The following is a 22,531-nucleotide window of genomic DNA, read 5'->3' as shown; positions in this document are numbered from 1 at the left end:
TAGCTGGACATATAGGCACATGCCACCACATCCAGCCAATTTTTGCATTTTTAGTAGAGGCAGCATTTCAACATGTTGGCCAGGATGGTCTCGATCTCCTGACCTCATGATCTGCCCACCTCAGCCTCCCAAAGTACTGGGATTACAGGCGTGAGCCACCCGGCCTGAGCTATCTTACTCTTTTTATTGAACAATGAACTCTCTTTGCTTTGGCTGCCAGGATGCTCAGAGCTAAATTTAGTGTAATAATAAATGTTAGTAAAAATTACTTATTGGACATTTACTATGTGGTACATGTTGTGCAAATCCATTGTATGAATTGTCTTATTTATTATAATTTTTGAGACACAGTCTCACCCAGACTGGAGTGCAGTGGTGCCATCTTGGCTACCTGCAACCTCTACCTCCCAGGTTCCAGTGATTCTCATGCTTTGGCCTCCTGAGTATCTGGAATTACAGGCATGTGTCACCCTACCTGGCTAATTTTTGTATTTTTAGTAGAGATGGGGTTTTACCGTGTTGGCCAGGCTAGTCTCGAACCCCTGGCCTCACGTTATCCTCCTGTCTTGGCCTCCCAAAGTGCTGGGATTACAGGTATGAGCTACCATGCCCAGCATATTATCTCATTTAATCCTTAAATAACCTTATTTTACAGGAAAGGAAGACACATTTAAATAATCTGTGCAAGGAATTGAGTTCACAAGCGGATGTGTGTGGGACTTAAAGAGTTCCACCCAGACAATCTGAACCCACAGCCTCCATGTCTAACTGTGAGGCTGTGTTGCCTCTCCACCAGCTCTTTCCAGTGGTCCTATACAACTAGCCCCTCCCACCTGGTTAAAAATCATCATACGCCTCCTGAAGGTGGAATTGATGTGCGTTTAAAAATTAATGAAATACTCTCTGTCACCTGAAACAATGCCAAAGATGCAAATGATATGATACATTCAGCATTCACAACACTATGACAAAAATAATCCATTTTCATGGGCTTGGGGTTGCTGTATAAAGGAGCTGTGTGACTCTATGTATACACATAATACCTATACCGTTAGACATAAATGTACTCACACATGCACACATAGATACATGTACACATGTTCACTTCAGGGCTCTTTGAAATAATAAAAAATTTGAAACAGTCTAAATATTCTAATATAATACTCAATTACAGAGAAAAATAATACAAAACATTCTGTATAATCTATCATTCTTTTCCCATAGCTGAAATCTCCTACATTGCACTAATTTTCATTATAGGAAATTTATGAGACTTTTCTCTTTTACATTTCTTTTTTAATGTTTGGGTTTTATTAGGTGTCAGCTTACACTCAACTCTCATTCTCCCTCACTGAGTGATGCCTGGGTTTGAGAAGTGTTCCAACACTGTTCGTAGCACTCCATTACATTCAGGGTTTCTTCCAAGATGCATGTACAGAAGACCTGTCTGCTGCTCTCCTTCCATCCAGCTCCCAGTTTGCAACAGTTCTAAAGGTATTCGCCTTATCTCCGCATTCCACCTGTGAGTATACATGTTCGCAAGGACAGATGTGCTAGTCAGGTCGACACCCTGTGTCTGAGGTTAATAACTACTATCACTATTGGTCTACTGGGGAGTTTGGGATGCCCCTTAAATGCTCTCGGCTCCATATGCTGATAAGTGGAATGTGGTTCTCTCTAGATTATCATCTTTATCCACGCATTTTGCATTTTGCATTTTGTTTTGTTTTCCAGAACCAGACCTGTGTTCATTTCTCATATACTCTGAAGAGCCTTTCTCTTTCTGAAATCTCCTTCACTCTCGAGATTCCTGAACACAGCAGCTACATTTTTCATTTCCACTTTCTAGGTCTCTGCTGCCATGTCCCGTGAGAGTTGATCATGTCCTGTAGTCCCATTTTCGGGTCTTATGACATGCTATTTTTTTTTTTTTTCATGGAGTTTTTCTCTTGTTGCCCAGGCTGGAGTGCAGTGGCACGATCTCAGCTCACTGCAACCTCCATCTCCTGGGTTCAAGGGATTCTCCTGCCTCAGTCTCCTGAGTAGCTGGGATTACAGGTATGTGCCATCATGCCCAGCTAACTTTTGTATTTTTAAGAGACGAAGTTTCTCCTTGTTGGTCAGGCTGGTCTCTATCTCCCGACCTCAGGTGACCCACCTGCCTCGGCCTCCCAAAAAGCGCTGGGATTACAGGCATGAGCCAACATGTCTGGCTGCCATCCTGGTTTTATTATAAATAAACGCCATGCCCAATCATCCCAATGCTTTATTCATACTTGTGCTGACGATACTTCTTTTTTCATCTTTGTTGGTTAAAGCCATGCAGTGGGCATCTATTATTTGTCTTTCTTTCAGCTGTCATTTTGGAAATAGCCTGTCACCCATAGTATGTAGTCTGGGATAGGCATCGATCAGATGGTCCTGGCTCCTCTACCATAACAATGAACATGAAGAAGACCCAGGCAGGAGGGTTGATTTGGGGGTTTAATGAGGGTTTTGGAATGAGAGAGTAAATCTCTCATATTTGGAACTGCTAGGTGCTGATCACCGTATTTGCCACCACATGGAAAACCTAGAGCAAGCAAACCTAGAGGAAAGGCATGGAGGAAGGAGAGAGATGGGAGGGAGTGTGGGGGAGAGAGACGGGAGGGAGTGTGGGGGAGAGAGACGGGAGGGAGTGTCGGGGGGAGAGACGGGAGGGAGTGTGGGGGGGAGAGACGGGAGGGAGTGTGGGAAACAGAGAGAGCTTGATGATGATGATCTTTGAAACCTGAATTTAGCCACTCAAGAGGTCAACACCATCTCCTGGACCTTGCCTTTCCTTTGTTGCCTGGGCTACAAGAGATACTTTCTGCAATGAAATACACCTGCAGTGAAAGGTGTTCTGTCATTGTCAATACCGACACACGCTCATTTAACCACTGCTAGTTTTAGATGATGGTGACTGGTGCTGGGGAATTCAGGGAGTGCACAGCCTCTGCATTTCATAAACTCACCCCTAGGTAAGAGATGGAATAAGAATAAAATATTTTAAAAAGCACAGTTACTTAGGGAATATCAAATTACTCCCCGTGGATAATCGCATTATGTTTGTATACATGTGACAGCAATTTAATTTGCTCAGTTGATCTATATTATTGATGAATATAAGTAAGAGTTTTTGAAATTAGCCTTAGGGGTCCATTGTTTTCTTTTAGTTCATTTCATCCTGTGAATCTGTAGAGCACCTGCCCTGAAATGAATAGTATTCTAATCCAGTTATGCTTTGTTTGAATACAGAAAATGAAAGAAGCCAGAACTGAGGAAAGACAGCTATCGGTGAGTTTAGCTTTCTCTACCGGGTTAAACGCCGGTTTATCTTTGACCTGTACACTTTGGCATATCCACCATCGGCCATCATTCTTCTTACACTTTGACACTAATTCAATATCTAATACCTTTGTGAAATTTTGTGCTTTTTGTTATTTAAAAGTGTTCTAGTCCCTTTCTGTCATACAACAGATGTGCAGTATGAGATGAACAAAAATTTTAAAGCCAGACAAGAACCGTTAAATGACCTGTAGGCATTTGCTTACCCATATGATACAACAACCAAAGGACAGAGTGAATAAGTTAACGAGTTCAGAGTTAATAACCATGGCAGTCCTAATGCTACACTTGGGTTTCTATCTAATAACCTCAGCTATTGAAGCAATGAGAAATAAGGGAATGCGGTATATGAATATAATATAATACAACTTTGAGGAAAATAAAGCCTTTTTAATGGGAAGCAGAAATTATGAGCAAAGCACACTATTAAAACCCATTGTGATTTGTAGCTACGAAGACAGAAATGTCTAGGAAACTGTGGGCACTCATTTGAGGTTATGATGTGATGAGATACATTAGTATCACTCTATTAATAAACATGATGTTCTCATCATCATTAATGAATTTTTATTAGGAAGCAGCAAAGCAGAGTTGAAAAGCTGTGGTCTTTGGAGTCTTGCTGATTTGGTTTGGAGTTCTGGGTCAGCCCCAGGAGATGTATAAACTTAGCAAATTACTTGACTACTCTGAGATGACCTTTCCTCATCTATAAGACTAGAATACTATCACCTGATCCATATATTATGGAGAAGGTAAGGAGCATTATGGTGCTGGAGGCTGACACTCTGAAGTATTAACGGGCATCATGCCTCCCTTCTCCCAGTGCTAACTTTTCGTGTTCTTAGGGTCATGTTGTTGCTGTAGAAACACAGGGAGAAAGAAACCAGTGTTTCATTTTTTTTTTTTTTTTTTTTTTTTTGCTTTTTAAAGTAGATTTTAAATACTCTGGTAGAGAGAAGGGATTTAAAGATAAGGGCTTTTAAACTGCAAATACTTGGTCTTTTGAGTATCAATGCTCAAAAACATCAATGACCTACACACTGGGAAAATAAGAAAAATCTCCCCTTGCCACATCCAGAGTAAATAAATTGGTATAAGTATCACAAAAAGGTGATTTGGAGGTATTAAGTAAAACTGAAAAGGTACGCACAACAGGAGCTAGCAGTTCAACTGCGAGGTATCTACCCACCAGAAATGACTGCATCGGTGTGTACACGAGGAAACACGCACGAGCCTATTAACTAAGGCATTTATTTTTATGACGAAAATGAGGAAAATGTAAAAGACCATTTGTTTTGAAATGAATTTAAAAAAGAAAGGAGGTCATTCCTAAGAGGGACTATTATGCAGCAGATAAAGCCAATCAACTTGATATATATTAACTTAGAACCTTCCAAAGATACTTCGTTAAGTAAAAAAGGCAAATTGTGGGATGAAAAATGCAACATGATAAAATTTAGGTTATAATAAAACACAGCAATAACATACTAAAGATTGTACATGTCTATATATTAAAGGTTCTATAGACACACACATTGTGTATATACATTGTGTATGTCTATACAAACATGTAAAGATTGTACATGTCTATATATTAAAGGTTCTATAGACACATACGTTGTGTATATACATTGTGTATGTCTATACAAACATGCAAAGATTGTACATGTCTATATATTAAAGGTTCTATAGACACACACGTTGTGTTTATACATTGTGTATGTCTATACAAACATGTAAAGATTGTACATGTCTATATATTAAAGGTTCTATAGACACACACATTGTGTATATACATTGTGTATGTCTATACAACCATGTAAAGATTGTACATGTCTATATATTAAAGGATGTATAGACATACACATTGTGTATATACATTGTGTATGTCTATACAAACATGTAAAGATTGTACATGTCTATATATTAAAGGTTCTATAGACACATACATTGTGTATATACATTGTGTATGTCTATACAAACATGCAAAGATTGTACATGTCTATATATTAAAGGTTCTATAGACACACACATTGTGTATATATACATTGTGTATGTCTATACAAACATGTAAAGATTGTACATGTCTATATATTAAAGGTTCTATAGACACACACATTGTGTATATACATTGTGTATGTCTATACAAACAGTAATAATATACTAAAGATTGTACATGTCTATATACTAAAAGTTGTACACACATATACATTATATATGTATATACTAAGTACATATATATATACACACTAATAGATATACTATATACTTACACTATATAGGTATACTATATACTATGTACTAAGTATACTTATATACTTAGTACATATACTATACATATACTATGTACTAAGTATATATACATACACTTTGTACTAAGTATATAAGTGTATGTATATATACTTAGTATATAAGTATATAAGTATACTTAGTACAAAGTGTATGTATATATACTTAGTACATAGTATATGTATAGTATATGTACTAAGTATATAAGTATACTTAGTACATATACTATACATATACTATGTACTAAGTATATATACATACACTTTGTACTATATATATGTATAGTATGTATGTATATATATATACATACACTTTGTATATATACTAAGTATATAAGTATATACACTAAGTATATAAGTATACTTAGTACATAGTATATACTATGCAAATCATATATTAGCAGTGTTATTTTGGAGGAGAAGGATAATTAGGATTGACGATGATAGACAAAGAAGACTTTAGCTCAATCTGTAATGTTGCAAATGAGAAAAAATATCCAAAAGTTTCCAAAGCCGGGGGTAGAGAAGAAGAGAGTTAAAAGGGGAAGATACTGGTGATGGTCACCAAAGAGGGTTTGGAATCTTGCCCTCCACCCTCACATTGCTTTTAAATGGGGAGAAGGTTGGAGAAAAACAAAGTCTGATAATATTGATTGGACTCAAAGAAGACGTGTGCCGCATTCCCTCCTGTCTGGTGCCCAGAGGTGGCAGCTATTCGAGGTCACTGGGTCATGATGGCAGAAGCACCAATGACTTGAATGCCTGTGGTAATGAATTCTTCCTTAGTCTCACCTGAGACGTGAACTCAGCTGGGCGGACACCTTGAGTTCAGTGCTGTGAGACTCTGAACAGGGAACTTTGTTGTAAGCTGCTAAGTTGGTGGTGATTTGTTAGGCAGAATGGGGCCTCAACAGGCAGCTTCGAGGCAAGTTATACAAAAATGAAACTACTTATCTTGCTCTCCTGGATATGATGGATTAAAAATATTATACATATGTTATATGTAAATGCCTAGTGTCTTATCTCACACATCAGAAATCCCACTTCTCTGGGTTGTGGATTTTCTCTCCTCGTTGCTGTAGGGGACCTTTCTTGCCTTGGTTCCTCCAAGGGGACAATCAGCACCTGCCATGCCTTGTCCAAGCACACTTTCTCTACAGCCCAGGTGAGGTACATTCTTGGTGCTCCCCAATCTATTCAGATCAAGGCTGTACCCAGCTTTATCAAGAAAGGCAATGTCCCTATGGGGCCAGGAAACAAGATCCCTCCTACCTACCCCACTTTCCTTCAGACATTTTCTATAATCTCCCAGGCCTTTGGGCCACTGTGCCAGAGTCCCCTCATTAAAAGGACTGTTCTCTGGAGGCTCAGCAGTGGAGGTCCCATTGGTACACCGGATGACATTAGGAGAAACTGATCAGCAGGTCATAAGGACTTCAAAAAAAAGAATATCTACAAATACTTATTAGAAATGAGTGTCACCAAATGTTTTACTTCAGGTGTACCTATTATTTCACAGGTAATATGCAACTTCCTGAGAATCAGGGCTTTAGGTCAGACCCAAATGAAACAGTGATAGTCCTGGGCTAAGAGCCCTCAGTTTATGGTGATTTTCTGAGTAGAAGGTATCATTTCTATGTTTAATATTCCTTCCTCATCCTAACTCAACAGCTTATATTCTGTGGCATTAGGATATTTTGAGCCAAGGGAGTTCATAGTCTACAGTCATTGAACTGAACGATACTGATGAGGAGAAATACGGGAAGTCTTTCCTTTTAATGCTGGGGAAGAAACAGGGGGTGGGAACAGAGATTATTGTCAGCCCCGTGACCTTGCCACTTTATAAGTCATCCCAGGCAGGGGTTCTAGGAATGCAGCCGCATGAGGGCTCAGGGCACGGTCAGGTAGGTGCAGAGCAGGGGCAGACTCCTGGTTCCTCTCTGGGGCCCACAGCAGGCTTCCTCCCTGCCAGATTGTGGGTGGAACATTTGAGGAATGGCAACTGAAGCATTCCAGGCACCAGACCTCAGGTAAGAAGTGGAAAACTGAGCAAGATCCTGCCCGTGAGTACCACGAGTGCCTCTGTGGGGTAGTTACATCTCCATGTGTGTATATATCCTTAGTGTATATATACTATAGGCTTAGTATACCTATGTAGTGCATGTATACTATGTATTTAGTATTCATATACACTTAGTGTTTATATACACTGCATGTTGAACTTACTATATATATACTATATATATACATGCACTTGCTACACACACACACACGCACGCACAAATTGGTCCACTAATTGGCTGTTGCATTTTGAGCTTAGTGTGTGTGTGTATCTATATGTGTATATGTATACACAAACACTAAATTCACTGTATATATATGTGTGTGTATATATATACACATATACACTAAGCTCAAAATGCAAGAGCTAATTAGTGGGTCAATATGAGAATTAAAAAAGGAAAAAAACATACAGCAAGTTGAATAGGATATATCAGAATACGCACCACATAATGACAATGAATGTCATTTCATTAAATATTTGCTCAACATACACACATGTATATAATTATGTTTATAGTCATGAGGTACGGTGTTTTTTGTGCTGGATAATGTTTGAAAGCCAGTACAGTGGATATTTTGACATCTTTTATTAATATTAAAAAGAAGAGGGTGAAATAAAAAATGTGAAGAAAAAATCTGAGAGTACTGAGTTAGGAGAAATTGAAGGTTAGTTCTAGGGAATTTGCCTTCTTCCCCCTAGTTATGGCAAAAAATAACTTCTCTGGGGTTATAAGTCTGTAAAAGATATAGGTAACTTCTAAACATTTAAAATGTGTAAATATCCAGTGTGAAAATACATGTGAAATTGCTTACAGAAACTGACAAGAGCAATATACATGTGAGGCATTTGGTTATGATGAATTAATTCCAAGGAGACAAATTCATTTTATGTCCTGTGAGCCAACCAGGCAGTTCCTATTTGGGAAAAATGTTTGTGGGCTCTCGATTTTTCAACTTGCTGAACTGATTAAAAAGGCGTAAATTTTTCCAGACATCTAAATTAATTCTACCTCTATAATTATTGTTTTTTTAAACTAATCGTTTGGGAAATATATCCAGAATAAATAAGTATACCCAAAATACCTTTGCAACAGGCAGCTCTGCGTTTTTTTTCTCAGACCAACTATTTAGTGCTTCTTCTCTATTTGTAATCCAGTCTTTGTCATTCTCAGGGCTGGTTTTGGGTCTCTTTGACTGCCTTCTTTGCTTAGTGCCTCTGTTTTCTGTCATAATTCATTATAGCATTCAACAGCTAAAAAGGACTTTTAAAGCCGTCTGGTGAATGGAAATACCACAGCAAGCCACTAGGTGGCAAACCAGACCCAGAGAACCAGCTCTCTGCCCGCAGGCGCTGAAGCAGCTGCCTGTTCCCTAAGTTGGTGACCAGGAACTCGAGCTTAGCTCAGTCATGCAGTTCGGGAAGGATATCAAACAGAGTCAACAAAGCTTTGCAATCAAACGTGTCTTTAAAGGGAATCCGACTTGTGAACCTGACTCTTGGTATTCATTTCAAGCTGCAAGGGGGAAAAGATGTTACCTAATATGGAGCAATGGCTCTTATTGTGAACAAAACATCTCTAAATGCCAAAACCAGAATAAAATTCTATTTAAAAAAAGAAAGTCTTTTTTTTTTTTTTTTCTTTTTTTATTTAGAAAATTGATGTATCATGCTGCCTCCTTCCTTGGTTGCCGCCTTTCATGGGTTTTTACTTGATTTGATTAATATGGACCTTGACAACAAAAACGCAGGATGCTTGGAAAAGAACTTGCATCAGGACCTCTATGTGTAGCAGCAGCTGCTGAAATAACACAGTTTTTCCTCAAAAACAAAAACCTAGATTGGACTGATGTTTACTTGCATGAGCACTCTCAAGCCTAAAACCTTTTGTCATTAGAATATCTAGAGAAATGGCGTGAAGTGAAAAGCAAACATGAGACGTTCTTGTTAAATATTAGTATGACCCGTTCTCCCAGAAAGGGCAGACTCCTTGTTGTTGAAGTTATTCTTTTCTGAGAGAAACAGGGAAAGAGTGCCCCTGGATTCTGTTCCACTGCAACAGATTCACTTATTATTTTTCAACGTTTTAAAGACGCATTTATTATTATTTGTTTTTAATACTGTGCTTTTATAGTGGAGGATAAAGAACAATGCTTTTAAAATACCAGCCGATCTGACATAACTAAGGAAGTAATTCTGATGAAAAATCTAGTAAAAACAGTCATGTGGACTAAATATTTCTAATACATCAGTTTATGTACTGAAAGGATGCCTGGTGAAAAAGTTCCTTTGGCTTAATATTTACGCATTCATGATTAAGTTAAGTTAGGCTCATGATCACTTTTTTTTAAGGTCTACATTTATCAGAGTATTTATTTTTATATCTGGACATGTTCCACACATCTGATTTCCCTTCAAACTTCAGCCTATTTGCACGGCCCAACTCATACATGTAGATACAACTGTATGTTTGCAAAGAGAGTAGAAGCAATGTGGGAGGCATGCATTAAACAGCTAACCACCTGCTATAGCATGTTAGGGCCAGGAAATATACCAGATTCTGCCACGTGGGCGCATCGCCTGAGCGCCCTGATCCTATACCCTCATCTACAAAATGGAGATGATAATACTTGAGGATTAAATAGAATTTGTATAAAGCACCCAGTATAGCCTGACTGGTCCACAGCAATTTCTCAAAAATGGTTAGTCAGTTCAATAATTTTCTACACAGCAAGGTCTTTTTCATGCCTAAAGAGAGCTAACATTTGGTGAGTATAAAGTGTGGTTTTCAACCCAGGGTGACTCTGCCCTGGGGTATATCTGGCAACGTCGGCAGCCATTTTTCTTGTCACAACCTGGGGAGAATGTGCTACTGCCATCTAGTGGGTAGACGCTATCAATGCCGAGAAACATCCTAGAGTGCCCAGGACAGCCCCCCACAAAGAATTCATGAGCCAAGATGCTGATAGTGCCGAGGCTGAGAACCCTGTTATACAGAGAGATCATCCAGACCCAGAAAAATGTAGTGTCGTGTTTCTCAGGAAAACCTGGAAAAGGTGCAGGTGCTTATTAATGAGGCAAACTCTAAATTTCTTCAAGAATCAGGTCCCACTTCCTGGAATCACATTCTTCACCCACCCAGCAAAAAAGGAATCTTATATTCATGTGTTGAACTCTTCAATCACACTTTCACACAGTTAATGTGTTTGAATACTTCCTGCAAGCCTTAGACTGGAGATGTGGTTCTTATTCTGGAAAACCGCTTGTTGGCAATGCCAGCAACTAAACAAAATAACTGCAGTGGAAGGAGCAGTATAGACGATTAGCTTTGCTTGAGTCGATGCGGAGGTAGCAAAAAAAGGTCATTTTGTGAGTCTTGAGGAATAAGACTCGAAGCTGCCACGCGGTATAGAGAGGGCACAGCATTCCAAACAGAGGGAAGAGCCGATGCGAAGCAAACTCCCAGTGTTTCCAATGCACTCTGCACACATTCCCATTACCTCACAGAGCACGTCACTGTGTCTCTTCCAGGATGGCACAGACCCCTGGAGGGACATTTTCGTCTTCTCCTACTCAAGGTTGTGGCTTGAGAGTAGCATAGTGTCTTTCCCAGAGCGGACCTAGAACGAGTGCCTCTACTCTGTTTTAATTGAGATGAATAGTTACATTTCGTTGTTGTTGTTTTTTAACTTTTAGGTTCAGGGGTATATGGGCAGGTTTGTTACATAGGTACAGTGTGTGTAGTGGAGGTTTGGTGTACAGATTATTTTGTCACCCATGTAATAAGCATAGTTCTCAATAGGAGCTTTTCAATCCTCTCCCTCCTCCCACCCTCCACCCTCATGTATGGCTCTGGCACACATTGTTCCCTTCTTTGTGTCCATGTGTACACAATGTTTAGCTCCCACTTGTAAGTGAGAACATGCAGTGTTTGGTTTTCTGTTCTTGTGTTACTTTGCTTAGGATAATGGCTTCCAGCTTCATCTATTTGCTGCAAAGGACATGATCTCATTTTTTATGGCTGCATAGTATTCCACAGTGTATATGTACTACATTAAAAAAAATCCAGTCTACTGATGATGGGCATTTAGGTTGATTCCATGTCTTTGCTATTGTGAACAGTGCTGTGATAAACACACGCACACATGTGTCTAGAGGGTGGAACAACTTGTAATGGTTACACTTTGGATGGGATGACCAGTAACAGAAGCACTCAAGAAAGCACAATTTGAGAAAAGTAAGATGGAAGGAATGGAAATTGTGTCTGATGAGCAGTAACTTGGAAGGACTGAGAGTTGAGGATGGGGGCTTCCAGAGGCAGCTGTAAGAAAGGCTGAGAAGCAAATTTGGGCTTTCCAACAACTTTCAGATACAGTGGCACTCAGGAGGGATGGACCCAAGTAAAGAAACAATTCAGCGGAAGCCATCTTTCAGGACAGGAAGGAGGTGTAGCCAGGAGACAGGGGCATGCCTGTATACCTGCACAGTTGTCATGGACTGCTTCAACCTCTACTGCTGCAGAGAAAAAGAGGTGAGTTCTCCATAAACACATCATCTCTTCAAATATCCGTCTGGTCATGGACACAATCCAGCTAGATTTTTCTGAGGAAAATGAGCATCACATAATACAGAAATTGTTTTGTGATTGTTCTTTGCTGTCCTTGAATTTTTCTTCCAGGGCAGTGAACGTTTGCTATATACTGAAGACACCAGGGGGTCTTGCAAGGTGCTAGACAGCTGGAATTTGATGCCTGGCCCCTCGCTTATGAGCCGTGAGACTTCAGGTTAGTTACGAAAGTTCTGGCATCCTCTGTGCAACACCAGAAAATTAAGACTAGTAATACTGTATGGTTATTAAGTGATCAATGAAACGTTAGGTAAAGCCTGTGACAGTTATTGGTGGGTTAAGCTTTATAAATGGGAGGCTTCTCGGCTGGGTACGGAGGCTCACGCCTGTAATCCCAACGCTGGGAGGCCAAGGCAGGCTGATCGCTTGAGGCCACGAGTTCGAGATCAGCCTGGCCAACACGGTGAAACCCCATCTCTACTAAAAATAGGAAAATTAGCCAGGTGTTGTTGCACATGCCTGTAATCCCAGCTACTCGGGAGGCTGAGGCATGAGACTCGCTTGAACCCAGGAGGGGGAGGTTGTAGTGAGCTGAGATGGCGCCACTGCACTCCAGCCTGAGAGACAGTGAGATTCTATCTCAAAAAAATTAAAATAAATAAAATAAATGGGAATCTTCTCTCCTGCTTCCTGCGCACACTCACAGCTGAGGTCCCTGGGGCATGCGGGCAGGGCGGCCACACAAAGGCATCCACTTGTGGACTCCCTGTGCCACTCCCTGCTTCAGTGTTTGAAATATCCCTTGTTGACTATATGCCTCTTTAATTTTACTAATAGGTTGTCAATCCCTTGAAGACAGTATCAGAAGCCTTTTTCCTTTTCCTTTCCTTTCTTTTTTGAAGTTCCAAATCTGTCTTAGAATCTCCAACTGTGATTAAAATAAAGTGGTTCCTTAGTAGATAAAATGTTTAGTGGGCCCATTTTGATGCATATAATCATCAGGTTTTCTTAGAAAAGCAAATCTGGCCAGAAAAAAACAGACATTGTGATTCCTCTCAACAAGGTGAGAGCAAAAGACCCTTAAGATCAAACTGAATTCTACTGAAGAAGTGGGGAGAAGTGGAGGAGGTGAAGAAAGAGATAAGATACAGAGTGGAAAAACTTCACTAACAGGAAAAACTGGATAAGATACTCACAAAGGATGTTATACATGGCTAAAGGATTACAAACTATCGTGGGAAGAATAGGAAATTACGGAAATAAGAACAAAACACCACAATTTTATTTGGATTTCTATTGTTTTTTTCAGGGACATGTTTTCTAAATAATTCTTCTTCTTCTTCTTTTTTTTTTTTAATGATTTTAAAGACAAACACCATGAGAACTTCAGGACATTGCAGATTTTGACCCTACCCTTTCCTCTGCTGCTACAGCTGCCAGTCACTTCTGTCCTTCAAGGAACCCCATGCTTTTCTAAGTGAAATGCATGTAATGACTCATTTCATCCACACAATAGCCATATGAGGTGGGGACTGTTATGATTTCCACTGTGAGTGTGAAGAAATGGATGCACAAGGAGCTGAAGATTTGTCCCAAGTCACACGGTTAACTATAAATGCAGATGCAGGATGCCACACACACAGACTGGCTCTCAGGTCTGTTCTGAACCTCTGCCCTAGAAAGCGGATCTTCGATGAACAAGCAAAATTTTAAAACAATACCTAAGCTTATAAAGCAGGAACTCAGTCCTCTTGCCCTTGTCTCTCTCATTCCCATGGCCTAGAGGTAATCACTGGTAGCATTTTACTAAGTAAATATTTGTTAGATGAATGGATATGTTCTTCCAAAATTTGTTCTTTTGCAAAATGACATATGCATATTTTTAAACACTCAGTGTGTGCCAGGCACTGCTCTCTGTGTGTACACATATTAATTCATTTAATCCTCACCAGGATCCTGTGAGTTAAGAGTCTGTCATTTAGTCAACAGATGAGAAAATGAAGACACAGAGAGGTTCTCAGAGTGGGCCAGTGTCACACAGCTCCTAGGAAGCCAGAGTTAAGACTTAAACCAAAGCCGTTTGACCCAAGATTTTAATCCCAACCCTCCAATGTGTATCATATTCTCCAGCTTGCTTTTTTTTTTTCATTAAACAATAGATTGTGGACATATTTCCTATTCAGTGCAAATAAATCTGTATGTCACACACACTTTAAAAATAACCCCAAAACATACAGACAGACTGTCCAGGATTCAGATATTGGCACAATATGTCCTTGGCTAAAATGGGATTTCCAGGACAGGAAGGTGCATGAGACACTGTGTTTGCTGAAGACTCTTTTAAGTGAAATGTTGCAGAGCTCAGCATCAGTGAGGCCAATACAAATCTAAGATACTTTGAAAAAAAATAGCTACTTTCTACATTCACTTTTCTGCACTAGATCTATTATTTTATAAAAAGCTAAAGCTGCATGTCTCATTTTACCAATGTCAAAGGAGCTCGTCATAACCATCTGTCCCACATCATAAAACTGTATAAAATCAAATAATTAATAAATATGCAAGGATTGCAATGAAGTTTAAGATGGATCAGGAGCTTAAGGAGCATTTTTATTAAAACAATAAACTCCAAGGACATTCGCAGATGTTGATTAAATCATAAAATGTAAATTAAATTCTTTAAACTTGATATACAATAATAAAAGATGATTATTTTAATGAAAGTACCACCTACCTGTGAAAATGAAACGATAAGTACAGAAACTGCAAGAATCAAAATAAAATAATAATAAAATGTCTACTTTGGCACAGTCTATATAATTAAATATTAGAAGACAATGATCTCTTGTTTTGAATTTCCTGAAACCAAATGGAAACTAAAGCTCATATCACTATTAATTCTGGCTCTATGGGATTAAAAACAAAGGGCCAAAGGAATAAAGTTGAACCAGTCAAACAAAACAGTGCGATCCTTATTCTAAAATATGAGAGGAATATGATTGAAAAATCTAAATGCCAAAAGTGTGTGTAAGTTAATAAAATTCTAAGCCCCTTAATTGACTGAAGCGACCATCTCTTGGCCAAGGGGACCCTAGGGTAACCTTGAACACTGAGTTCTCGGCTGTGATGGGATAGATCAGACACGCCGTGCTATACCACCTCCCTCAATAACTGGGATGAAGCTTTCTTCCCTTAAGGCTGAACAGAAACCAACCCTTTCAAACTCCACTCTGCTGTCAACCGACCCCCAGATGCTACCCCTCCTTCTTTGCCTGATAAGAGACCACCTACCAGGGAGTGGCTCTGGCCAGTCTATGGAGAATGCCCAGTGAGGGTTTTTGTGTCCTCTGCTTCACCTTTTGATGTCAGAGGGCTGGAAACTCCACTTTCAGGTCATGCTAATGCTGCCATTTTTTGTACATGGGATCCATGAAGGGGCATGAAGTTCAATTGTGCATGCGTATGTGTCTCCTCTCATAAATATTCATGACACATCCTATAGCTTATTAAATATGTATAGTAGGCCACCTACTCAGCAAAATTCCTGTTCCCTTTGTGTCTGTTTCTGCTTCTGACAGGAAGTTATGCTTCTCAGCCTGCCAGAATGGCCAGCCTCAAGGTGCAACTCTTTATGGGAAATAAAGCTCTCCTTTCCAAACTCATGAACCGTGTCATTTTTTCAGTTGGCATGTGAAAGCAATACAAATGGAAAGATTTATTTAGACAGAAAAAAAGCAATTATACTTAAATGTATGAATAAAAACAAAAATTAAGTGCAGGTTGAATGCGGAGATTGGGTGCCTGGAATTAGGTTTAGAAAACCCCATCAAATTGTACCTCCTCTGGGTGATGGAACACTGGATCCCTGAGCTGTGCATGAGGATCTCAGCACAGAAGATCCCTTGCCCTGATAAGTTCAGTTGTGTCATCTCTCCCCACCCACCTCTAGGCTCCCTGAGGACAAGAAACGGGTGCACATGGATATACAGGCAGCAAGTGGACAATTTAGAACCACTCCACCTGACTGCAGACTGTCTGTGTACACTGGGTTTCTTGGGCAGATGACTTCATCCCATAAGGCTTGTCTTTCTCTTTTCTGGGATCTTATATGAAGGGTACATAATTCAGTGGCTGAGATGTGATGAAGTCCCTATCTGTGGTAAATATTATCAATTGGCTCTTGCTGATGATAACATGCATCAAACATTCAAAGAATTAATATATCGCAAAGGAATGGCCAAGCTTCTCCAAAGGAATTCTTTTTTGCAACTGCCAACTCCCAGATTCAAATGTGTATGATGCCAGTGGAAGATTCAACATGTCCTATTGTATTAATAGTTGAAATTGCACTGCATCATGTACAGTGTTATGAACATTGCTGAATATGACCCAAAGTATAAGCAACCCTGTAATAACTGGTACTGCCCACCATATTTTGAATGCCTACTATGCGTCCCTCAATATATGGCAGATATATTCCTTAGATTAAATCCCTATAATAATTCAGCATTTCAGACATTGTTCTCAATATTGTATGTATGAGGAAACTGATGTTCAGAGGGGTTAAGAAGAAACTTGCCCGAGGAACATTTGACTAGTTAAGTAGCAGTCCTAGGAAATGGACTGTGTATGCCAAACTCTAAAACTAAAACACACCCTCCATTTGTTTAACTTATGCTACCGTGGGGTCCTCTTGTGTGGCAACGGCCATGTGATTATTGTTATGTTCATATAGTTCCAGTTCTACGTTCAACACAGATTTGATTCCTCTTTACTCTGTGACAGATAAACCTGAAAACCACCAAGATGAAAGGCCCTTTTGAAATGTACACTATACTCCTTGAGACAAGCATTCTCTTTCTCTCTCTTAACACCATCATTACGCCTGATGCTCTCTGGCAAGGCTAGCATTTGGAATTGGTTAAATTTCTGATGGAAGTCATAAGCACAGCCTCAGCCCATCCCAGCCCAGATGTGGTAGCCCAGGACAGATCGGCTAAAACACTATCTCTCCTGAACCACTGATAAGGTGAATGGCACACAGGAGGTAGAAGGAAATCAATTATTTAGGCAGAGCTTAATATATAAAAGAGTCCTCGGCAGAGCTTCCCTTTCCACCAAAGACAGCCCAAGAAATCATATTTTTCTAATAAAGAGCAGCCTGAAAAATTGAGCTACAAACATAGCTAAGCAAGCTGGAAGCTTGTACAGGGAATGCCAGCAGCTGTGCCGAGAAAAAAGGGCTACCTGGCTGCCAGCCATTTCCAGCATGAAGCCTCCATCTTCCTTATCTTTTTGCTGCCACGTGTACAGTAAAGGAATGGGCAACATGGTGCAGGTCAGGCAGAGAACCTACCTACATAATAAAAAAATTAGGGTCGGGGCCAGCAGAAAGTTGTGCCCTATGCAAATAGTGCACCTAGTTTTTTGTGCCCTAAGTAAATGGCACGCCTCGTCCAACCAATCTTTCATGCCCTATGTAAATCAGACACCACCTCCTCACCAGGCATTGATAAAGCCCCTTGCATTTCACCGTGAATCCAGTGACACATTCCTCCAGGGCCCCTCTCCCCAGCAGAGAGCTATTCTCTTTCTTTTGCCTGTTAAACTTCCACTCTTTCTCACTCTTTATGTGTCCTGTGTCCTTGACTTCCTTGACTGTAAGACAATTAACTTGAGTGACAGAATCAGACTCTACCTTAAAAAAACAAAAAACATCGTTTGGGCACTCATGAGTCCCCATGACATGCCATCAAATTATCACGTTCAAAAAGAGGGAAATAAGAAAAAAGAGAGGATTCTCTCTGCTGGTAAGCGGGTGTCCGTGTGCAGCCTAAAGTGAAGCAGCCTATCTGGAAACACGAGGAGCATGAATGAAGTCCGAGTCACAAAAGCAGTTGTTTAGGGAAGACAAAGACAAATCAGGAAAAATAAACATCATGGGAGGACGGTGGGGGAGAGAAATGTTAATTTTTATAAGAATGATAAAGAATAACAAAGAAGGCTGGGCACGGTGGCTCAGGCCTGTAATCCTAGCACTTTGGGAGGCCGAGGTGGGTGGATCATGAGGTCAGGAGTTCGAGACCAGCCTGACCAATATGGTGAAACCCTATTTGTACTAAAAATACAAAAATTAACCAGGCGTGGTGGCACACACCTGTAATCTTAGCTACTCGGGAGGCTGAGGCAGGATAATTGCTTGAACCTGGGAGGTGGAGGTTACAGTGAGCCGAGATTGCACCATTGCACGCCAGCCTGGGTGACAGAGTGAGAGTCCATCTCAATAAATAAATAAATAATAACAAAGAAAAGATCGCTTTGATAAAATCACATGTCACAGGAACATTTATGGAGGGTTGTTCTCCAAGTATCTGGCACCAGGTGGCTCACAGAGAAACCCAGTAATGCTCTTTAGAACGGGGCTGGAACACAGCATAGGTTGTGACAAATGGTACCGTATCCAGCTGCAGGCAGGTGTCTACCGCAGTTCCTGAAGGAATGTTAGATTTAGCTAACTTAACATTCTTAATCAGAGATCTGGAAATATGCTAATGAAATTTTCACATGATATTAGATTTGCAGCTATTGTAAGCACAAGCAAACATATGGAAATCAATGGACTTGCCTACAATTACACAATTTATTTAAAGTAAACCTCTGACCAGATGTTACGCTCTCCATGGCCACTGAAAATAGAAGACCCACAGAGGGATTAAGTTTAAACTGATTCCAGGAAATATTTAAATAAGATATGATAATAAGACGGAAGAGCTGGCCCTGAGAAAATGTTGCCATGGGAACGTCTATTTTTTTCTTCCCTGTGATATTTTAAATTAGAATCCATATCCATCAGGTTTGGAAACCCTCAGCGCACATAACTGAAAGCAGTATCACTGGTCTTTAGCACCTCTCCTCCCAAGCGGACGCCTCCTCGGCTCACAATCCATGACTCCAGGTTTGTTTTCGTGCTGCCTACAATTGCAGCCCAATACTTTCCTCTGTTGTTTTCACCAAGGTCTGGGTATAAGAGAAAATGAAATTTGAGGCTCAGGTTCTGCCTCAACAAACATCAGGATTCATTCTTTTCTTCTCTGCTTTCTCAAAAACATCACCACGATGTGCCTTTCATGGGCTTGAAGTTAAAAGCACATTTATAAGAAATTAGGGGAGTAGCTTATGTGGTACTAAATGTTTTAACAGAATGTGGTTGATCATTTAGAAAGACAGAGCGACACCGCCACTTAGAAATAGCTCTGAACGCCCTTGCCCTCAAGAAGCCAATGAGGCATCAGAGAAAGGTTCATTTCCACGTGGCACATCAGATAAGCAGAGTGACCTAGGAAAAATACTTTAACCCAGTGCCCTGGGATCATTACCTATTTAGCTTTGCGTCGCTTACCACTTATTAGAATGGCCTAGTGGGGACTTAAAGATTCCTTTAAGGATGGGACCTTTAAGGGGAAGGATGCAGGTGTTGAATTTAGGGAGGATTAATGGCTTGGTCACTGTATATGGGAAGCACTGAGCAGGTGTGCCTGTGATAAAACACAAGGAATGTGTCCCTGAAGTACATATTGCAGAAAGTCATTCCTTGTCACCAAAGTTGTCACCAAATAAACGTACTTGCAGGCAAAGTATACTGAGGGATTTAGCACAGAAACGTGGTGATACTGCTCTCAGTACAAGAAGGAGCCCAAGTATCTGTCAAAAAGCCAACTAACTTAATTAGATCACTGCATACTTGACTCATATCAATTTTCCAGACCAGTTTTCTCCAAGTGTGGTCCCTGGAACCCCAGCATCAAGCAGCATCAACCGCTTCCTTATTAGACATGCCCATTTTTGGACCCTACTCCAGACTTCCTGTCACCAGAATTCAGAGGGTGAGGCCGAGAAATCTATGTTTTAACAGGCTTTCCTTCCAGGTGATTCGGATGCATGCTAAAGTTTGCGAATGACAGTCCTAGATGACTATCACATGTTTTCCATATCATCTGCTTGTAGAATCAAGAGACAATCATCTACTAGGTAGCTTGGAGGTAGTTCACGTCAAGGATATCAATTAATTTTTATTTCTTTTAAGGCACCTGCTTGTTACAATTTCTCCAATAAGCTCCAGAAAGTCTTTCTAAGCATTCTTCCTGGCCACCTCCCCAACTCCAATTCTTATCAGTCAGATTCTGAACAGGGAGTCAGATTGTAAGGTCTTTGCTGGTAAGAAGAGTGTCAAGGCCAATGGCATGAGACTCATGCCGTCTATCTGTAAGGCATCCATTGGTGGGGTATATTATGCTTGTTTTCCACCAGCCACTTAACAAGAATTCACTGTTCATCTTTCTTATGAATTCAGTGTCCTAAGGTTTTGAGGGATATTTTTTAAACTTTATGATTCTTTTTTTAGGAAGAGTAATATTTAATATCTACTAGCAAACACCATATAACTGCTGAGTTTATCTGCCTGTATAGGCATGCACAGGTCAGTGAGAGTAACTAAAAGACAGACAGTACTTTCAAGATGTCTGTGGTAAGCCATTTTTCCTACTCTTTCCCGCCCATTTTTATACAGAAGAGGTGAACTAAATCAGTCTCAAAAAAGCTTCATTAAGGAGACTTTTAAGAAGCAGTTAGTGCAATCGTCAAGCAACAGTATATTCATTTCCTGTATCTGCCATAATGAATGACACAATCTGAGTGGTTTAAAACAGTAGAAATGGATTCTCCTTCAGTTCTGGTGACCAGAAGTCCAAAATCAAGGTGTTTCCAGGGCCACACTCCCTCCACAGGCTCTAGGAGAGAATCCATTCCTTGTCCCTTCCAGCTTCTTGTGGTTCTAGGCATTCCTTGACTTCTGGCCCCACCAATCCAATCTCTGCCTCCATGGTTACACTGCCTACTTGTCTTCTCTCTTCTCTCTATGCCTTGTATAAGGACAGTTGTTATTGGATTTAGGGCGCACATGAATAATCCAGGATGATCTCTTTACCTCAAGCTCCTTAACCGAATTACATCTGCGAAGACTGTTTACAAATAAGGTAACATTCACAGGTTCCCGAGATTAGGATGTGGTCATATCTTTTTTGGGGGACCATCATTCAACCCAGTACAGTCAGCATAACATAAAACGTGCAAGTTTGGCGGTCCTCTTGAGAACAGAACTGTTATCATCAAACTGCAGCTGATGCGTGTGGGTGTCTGTTGGGGTTCCCTTTTCATATGATAAATATATTCCCTTTGGAACTCTAGGTCAGTGTGTTTTTTATTTGCATCAGAAAAATTTTAAGAGGAAAGATGCTCTTTCAAAAATGCTTCAAAAGAAGATCAAGAGCTTAGAGGTGGGGACAAATATAGACACAGATGTAAGAAGCGATGCAGTAAACAGGAGACGTTTTGTTCTTAGTTCCTTTACTTACATTTCTATTTCGTTTATTTATCTAGATGGTTCAACGAATAAGAATTGACTGTATACGTATTGTTCAAAGTAATGGTTGAACACAAACTGAGAACTAGGCTACTTAGTGGGTTCAAAAACACATACTACTTTTGTGCCCCAAGGCTCAGTTTCCATGCCTCAGTTTCTTCATCTATAAAACATAGAGTAATAAGAGTACCTAAATGTGGGGTTGTAAGGGGGGATCAGATAAATTCAGAAAGCAGTTAAAATTCTCAGCACATTGAGAGTAAGTACTGTTTGCTAAATAAGCAACATAAACACGCCAGCCTCTGTGCTAGCTTTTGGGATGAATAAAATAAAAGGAAGAGTGTCTTATACTAGAAAAAAACTTCAAAAAAAAAAAAAAATGAATGGACCTAACTGAAGTGCTGCAAATGAAATAAACGAGGGGCGTAGCTGGAGTTGAAGGGTGTGTAACTGGGAGGCCCTATCTTAGGTAGTGTGGGGAGGAGATGACTCTAATGAGGTGGCATTTAACCTGAACACGAAATAAATAAGTGATGGAGGAACATTAAGGCTGAGAGATGTTGTTTTTGATAAATCAGGTTGTTTTACAGTTTACGATGATGGGTCAAGAGTCAGGGTCACTTATTCCATTGAATGAGTGATTAAATGTTGTGTGTGTTTCAATAGAATCTAGATTAGAGTGGGTGGAAATAGGCAGAAAACTCTCCTGAACTATAAAGAAATATCCTATGCAGAGGAAAACACTTAGATACATATTTCTTAACCTGCTGGAGCAAGAGGATCCTCAAACATCTTGAAGAGATGCCTTTCTCTGCAAAGAGGAGCCC

General features: G+C 40.1%; 1 protein-coding gene across 14 annotated transcripts in view; it reads right to left on the bottom strand.

Moving 5' to 3' along the window:
• Window positions 1–22,531, bottom strand: part of CHRM3 (cholinergic receptor muscarinic 3) — a 490,492-nt gene that overhangs the window by 9,772 nt on the left and 458,189 nt on the right. Inside the window, exon 1 of one of the 14 annotated variants that reach the window (XM_012443753.2) lies at window positions 12,199–12,276. The exons of the other annotated variants lie outside the window; for them this stretch is intronic. The gene's annotated coding sequence lies outside the window, so the exon portion shown is untranslated. Of the gene's footprint in view, window positions 1–12,198; window positions 12,277–22,531 lie in introns of those variants that run through there. 14 annotated transcript variants of the gene reach the window in all.

This window comes from Aotus nancymaae, unplaced genomic scaffold (assembly GCF_030222135.1).
Source record: "Aotus nancymaae isolate 86718 unplaced genomic scaffold, 86718_ANA_hifiasm-v0.15.2.pri h1tg000032l_0, whole genome shotgun sequence".
NCBI lineage: Eukaryota > Metazoa > Chordata > Mammalia > Primates > Aotidae > Aotus > Aotus nancymaae.
The sequence above is the reverse complement of the archived record's forward strand: the minus strand, read 5'-3'. Positions and strand labels throughout refer to the sequence as shown.